Consider the following 7,006-nt stretch of genomic DNA (forward strand, 5'->3'; position numbering starts at 1 on the left):
TTTTTATACACAATGTGCAGGATTATTTCCAGACGAAATATATATGTCCACGAATCACTAGACACCAATTCTAGGATTTGTGACAAACGATTAGGAATATAATTGTTTAATCTGTATGGAGGTGTGACGACATTAAAGTTACAATTAAGTCGCACCAATTATTCATATTTTTAGGTTAGTTTGTCGGAAAATAATTAATGTATACACTATTTCTTAATAGCGGAGGCTGATCCGCTTTTAAGCCTTATTCTGACCGTCCTCATGGGCAATGACCTTTGCAAATATCTTATCAAACATAATAAGAGGGAGAGTCGATGCGTAAGACATCGATGGTACTAACAATAATGTGCTACGCTCACAGGTAGGATTTGAACCTGCGCTTGGCCATCGGCACTCCCAATATGGAAAAATTAGAGCCAATCAATTTGCAGCACACTCAATCAAAACACGGCATTTAGCTCCTTAGGTTTATTGTTAAGGACTAATTTGGACATACGGCTATTTTTCAACTAGACATCGATCTGCATCTCCGGACACCTTGTGCGCCTCAGCGACACACATTGATGACATCTTTCAAGAGCTGAGACCATTCTTCGTCATGGATTTGAAAACTAAACATGAGTGTACTTTGTGAGATGTCTGATTTCGTGCAGAAGAGTACGAAAAAACTTCCCTGATGATAAGACTGTATTTTAAGAGCCTAACTTAAGTATAGTTTTAGATTAACATTTTTATACTAAGGAATTTTGTTTCGAATTCCTAACTGTTATTGAGAGTGTGAAGTTTTTATTCCAATCGACCTAATATATTGGGACAATTACACAAAGTAGAAGTGATGAATTGAGAAAATTCTATATTGCTTCTAATTTATTTTAAGGGTCGAGAATGCTGTATGAAATGCGTCAATAGTTTTCTTCGTAAATATGCATCAATCTTGCATAATTATTACTGCAGACACAATTTCAAAATCAACTGTATTTAAAACGTATGTGTTTTCGCTGAAAATTAACGAAATAAGTGTACACCTGGAATGTGCAAACATTTATTTCAGGTAAGTTGAGCAATTTACTGACGTAATTTTTGTAGGCGACGGTTGTCGTGGTAACGCTAACGTATCAAATTTTATGCATTTGCGTAATTCATTATCTGACGTAATAATAATAAGGCTTCGAATTAAAGACAATAGTTATTTTGTCTAGGGATGTCAAAAGAATATATTGAAACCAAATGACGCCTGAAAACGGATTTTTGTTGTGAATGGTGGTATTAAAGAGATTGATAACTCTAGTTCAAGGAGACAAATCTCCAGAAAACTCTTGAGGTAAATTGGTCATACGACTTGAGAATTGGAAAGTAAGAACACAGTGAATCCAAAGACCACTTTATATGTACATGAAACGACCAATTTCATGTTATAAAAAGAAACATGTTAAAAATTAATAGAAATATAGTATGTATTATTAAAAATAAATACATGTAAGTTCTAATATATAAATTATAAAAGTTTATTCACTCTTAACAAAAGCTAAAAATAACTCAACAGGAACAAAATAACTTTAACTTGTAATACTGACAAGCTTGAACTTATATATATATATATATATATATATATATATATATATATATATAATTTTTAATTTTCCAGCATATCTAGAATATTTTAATAAATATGAAATTAAATAATATATATATATATATATAGTTTATGTACAAATTCACATGTAATATAATGTTTATTTAAATAATCTGCATGTTAATAATACATTTTTTTATTATAAAACTATCAAATACTTACAATAACCAGAAAATTATAAGCCGTTAAGCCGTTGGTCCCCAGGTTAAGTGTTAGAGAGGGCTTCTTAGCCCTAACTTCGCCTGGTAAAATAAGACATTCTTTACTTTTTTTTTAATTATCGAAAAATGTGATAACAAAAGGAATAATTATCTGAAAACTAGCACATATCCGCAGCTGCACCCACAATTTGTATGGGATATTCCGTGTATTTGTATGAATAGCTCACACGATTTCAGTAATACTTGAACTATTTTAGATCAATGTAGGTGTGTAAGTCCAACGTCGAAGTTCATTGCTTTCTTAGTGGAAGCAGTTGTAATGTAATACAATAGGGTCCTATGATACTTAAAAATTGTAATTATCATATATCATGCAACAGGTACCCATTTTCAGCGTTCATAATTAATTAAGAGGACCAGAGTTTAAGGAAAAATACAAGTAAATGTAATTGCAGGTTTTGAGGTTCTACTTTAAATTAATTATATTTACAACGCCAAATTGGAATTTTATATTTTGCTCCGAGAAACAATATATAAATATATATATATATATATAATATATATAAATATATATATATATATATATAATTTTGTAATGAGCTTGGATTCAAAATAGTAAAGTTTCTTAAATTGTATGTACATAGATATTATTTTGAAAATTAAAAACTAACAACAACGTCAATAACATAAACACATTTGTGAATACTTATATTCTGACCGGTCTCACCCATATGTAAAGATGATACACGATACAGTAAAGTAATGTTCTTTCTTCGTAATTCATGTTTGCTATATCATACTATCTCCTTGGTCCATTCTAGAAATTATATCAGTATATACGTATTTAATCAGTGCGTATACTTCATTAGTGAGTAGAAATGGATATGATGTCCCCTCGATGATTTTCAGTCATAAAAATTGCATTTAGTGTCTGAAGTATTGATTCGGACTCACTGCGCTCACTCGTCGCTTCCTCAAATTGTAATTACGGAACGAATAATTTACTGAAAAATCCTAATGCCTCAGTCCGTTTTGTCCCTTCAGCTACTGTAAATATGCCGTCCCACAATGTCTAAGGAAACCTAATTCAATATCTTATATGTACACATGCACAATTTTGTTCATTCACTTCAAAATAAATTTAGAATAATTTATCTGGTTTTTCCTTGTGCCACGATGTTGAGATAAGAAGTGTTATCAGTATTACGTTTACTAATATAACTAATTTAGGTTTTTATGACTACCTTTAAAAATAAAGTAAAAGTTATACTACGTTGTTTAGTTATATCTGCACTGCTAACAGTTACCCACTCCTTTGCACTTTTATTACCATTGCTGTGGTTCGAGTGAATTATATTGCCGACACTAATTTTAAGTTCACCGAATTGCCACGATCAAGAAGCCTACTCCTGTCAAAAGTGAACTAAGATGGGTTTTATATTTTTTTTAATGTTTACAAAATTAAAATTTATTGTAAAAGTTAAATAATAACATTGTCTGTTATATATAATACTTAATAGTTGATAAAAATGTACAGTTAAAAGTACATTAACAATGACAGACGTTTGTATCTGTATAAACTGAAAAATATTATTCATATTTTTGAACATTAAGAGCTGGAATTGGTACATTAGTTCAAAAGCACAGTTCAGGAAGCTTTCATCTACATTACATAGACATACTCTTTTAATTAATTTCACAACTTTAGAGACCAAGGTGGGATTTTTCGCTCCTTTAAAGACCCGTGGGGTTAGTGCGGAGGGATGTACGCAATAGAAATAGGCCTATATTTATCTCAGGAACCATAAGAATGTTCATGTAAAAATTTCAGTACAATGTTTGATTAGTTTACGTGTGAAAACTAAACAAACAAAAAAAGGCACATTCGCATTTATAACTATATTAGGATTAGGATATAGTCTTAAATAAAGGACTTGAATGAACTTATCTCCTACAATTATATGTAATAAAGAAAAGAAAATTATATTATACAGTGGTATACTGACCGAATGATAACGAAGTTATTCTTCCGTTTAGCTAAATATTACATTAACAGTATCAAGTTTCGCTTATTTTACAATTATAAATAGCTTTTATAACATGCTAACTAACTATGTTTTATTGTTTGGATATAATTCACTTTCCAATGAACGCTGCAAATTGAAAATCATCAACATTAGTTATCATATTTCTTCATAGAATCTTCTTCAAAGAATGTTCGTTCTACTTCTTTAAAAAATTCTATCAATACTCTTGCTAGTTTGTCTTTTGGTCAAGGATCAAATTAGTATTTCAGGGTTTAAAAGCCATTTTTATTGTTTAAACATACCAGCACTCCGCTCAAGCTAGTTTTTTTTTAAAAATGTGTCACTACTCTACAAGATATCCTTTTAATTTTAGTATCTTTCAAAATCACAATTTCACTTTACAAGAACAGAATGGAATTCTAAGACATGGTTTAAAAGTTATTTGGCTTAAACGGTCGATATGAACTAGTTTCTGTTTTAGGGTACACAATCGTCCCTTGACATAAGCACGGTGCTGGAAAAGCTCTTTGACAAAAATATTTTTGGGCTTTTTCCTTTCATAATTTTCATTATTAATCTAGGACAATTCTTTAAACTCATTTGTGTAGTATTATATATTTTATTAAATTTTATTTTTACACCAGTGTTCAAATTTAGTTTTAAACATATTGAGAGGTGTATAGTCACCAATATACAATATAAAACTATAGATGTTATGTTGAAAATTAAAAAAAATATTATAGTGATAAAAATTTATTTGCACGTTGTACTTACAATTTCGTTGTCTACGTTTGGTGTTCGAAAAAACCATGCACATACGAGGTAACTAATTTATAATACAAGCACTAATAATATAGGTGAAATTAGTTTAAATGTAAGAAATATAACCGTAAAAATTGCACAAAATATCGAAAGGTTATCTTAAAATTATATATATCTTCATTTTCAGGCTGTCGTGGCCTTAATACATGGTAAAAAATTGCTTACACAATTACATCCTTGACTTATTTATTCAGTCAACAGATGTTAAACCGAAACTGTTAATAAGAAGATGGCTAGTCCTCCTCCGTAGACTAATGGTTATAGTCTCGGCTCTCTAACCGGGAGATCACGGGTTCAAATACCGGGGAGGTCCAATCATGTACTTTGACAATAACAAAAAACCAGTGCACATCGAAGCCGGCATAGCTAAGACGCTGAGGCTTAAATGAGATTAAAGAAGAAGAAAATGGCTCTCCACAACTAGGCAGAAATATTTAAGAACGTAATTATTTAAGCAATGTTTTGGAGTGGACAAAAAAACCTAGATGAATTAATACAATTACACCGTTGTAAATATGTCCTGACATCTGAACAACACAATGTTAACAGAAATACATACAATAATAAATAATAAAGCACAATAAACAAGGTAGGAGTATGCCACACCACGTGTCACGTGACAGGCTTTGCTGAGATTGTAAGCACAATTTCAAATCTATAGACATTTTATTCTCGAGATGTCTTGCGGACTAATAGACAGACATAGAAAAATGTTTACACTCCCAGACAGATGAAACAGAAATTGTGTCAGCCTACTGAGCGATAGACTTCAATGACGCTCAGCCAACTCTTTTGGTTGAACATGCGCTATCATAAAACCCATTCTTGTCTATGCGCATTTATGCAAAATGTAATGTTTTCAAATGAAATATTTCTCGAAATTTCTTGCCACATGAAAAATTCACACTTTTCAATTATGTCTCATAACATATTTTTTAAATAATTAAGGTTCTGATGTGCTAGAGAGGGTAATACAAAACAAGACAGCGTTTATATCAACTCTAAGGATTTAGATTTTAGATATTTTCACTGTTTAAAAGATGCTCTTCTGTGTTTGTTGGATTCCGTTTACCAAGAAGCTTAATGGCACTGTTTAAGTACAATTTACCCTACCTATGATGTCTGTGAGTCTGTGAGAATATTGTGGCAAAAGCTGTTGCGGTAGCTTCACACGATTATTACCGTCCCAACCCCCGAGCGTCAAATTTGGACCGATGCTTGTTATAGATTACGTTTTCAACGTGGCTTCAAGACTTTATATATAATCTGTGTTTTTTTCTTTAAGACCACATAAGCTTACCGTTCTTTTGAACAATCTTAAAAATTGGCTCAAACCATTGTTTTTAAATAATATTAGATGGGTCATCGAAATGGCGAAACCCCACAAGTGAAAGAGATTTTCGGATACTTTACAACTTTACAATTTAGGAATTTTTTCGTTTTTTGAACAAATTTAATTTGTTAGTGATTCCCTTAAAGTATGGCCAATGGCGCAGTGTAGTGGGTACGACGATTATTGCAAGATAATCGAATCAAACAACGTCGAGCGTGGCTACTGCTTGGATGATCCTATCCTTGCAAGTAGCCCGGTCTTTGGTGGTGGTTCGGAGGTCACATTTAATAAGCCGTTGCCCTCCCCCTTTAAGGTTAAATGTTAGAGAGGGCATATTAGTCCTAACTTCACTTTGTAAAATAAGTAATTCTTTGACTTTGACTCTTTGACTTTGACTCTTTGACTTTGACTCTTTGGCTTTGACTCTTTGACTTTTGAGAATAAAAATACTAACTTTTACACCCTACTTGGTTGGTCCTTAGATGTCAAACAGTCCTAGAGAAAATATACTTGGAATTTTTCATGCTTTATGTCTTTTGACTAGATGTCGTTTTCGAAAACAAACAATGTTTAAGAGGACAAAATAATTGTTCGAACAGCTGCTTCATTTTAATCACAAGTGTGGTTCTGAGTTATAATATGTGGTCTCGAGATGTATATTAAGGACCCTACAGGTCTTTCTTAAAATGGAGTGGTTGCCTGTCGACTATGCGTTAACTCTTGGTAGAACGGACCTAAAGACTTGGAACTTAGTACATGAGACCCTGTTTGTCCAAGGAAGAACCCTATTTATTTTGGGGACAAAGGGTCAACGGTCAGCAAAGTTACAATAATCCGAGGAAAGGTTACAGACAGTTTACGTCATGTCGAGTTCTTCAATACCGCGTATTTATTTTTAAATTGTTATCACCATTTTATAATTTGTTCCACACACAAGTATAATTTATCCATTAACAATGCATCAGTAGAGCTAGTAAATCAAACGAGTCACGCCTCGATAATTCTCCTATTGCGTTTAATTTATCTGATC

Source organism: Homalodisca vitripennis, chromosome 1 (genome assembly GCF_021130785.1).
Source record: "Homalodisca vitripennis isolate AUS2020 chromosome 1, UT_GWSS_2.1, whole genome shotgun sequence".
Taxonomy (NCBI): domain Eukaryota; kingdom Metazoa; phylum Arthropoda; class Insecta; order Hemiptera; family Cicadellidae; genus Homalodisca; species Homalodisca vitripennis.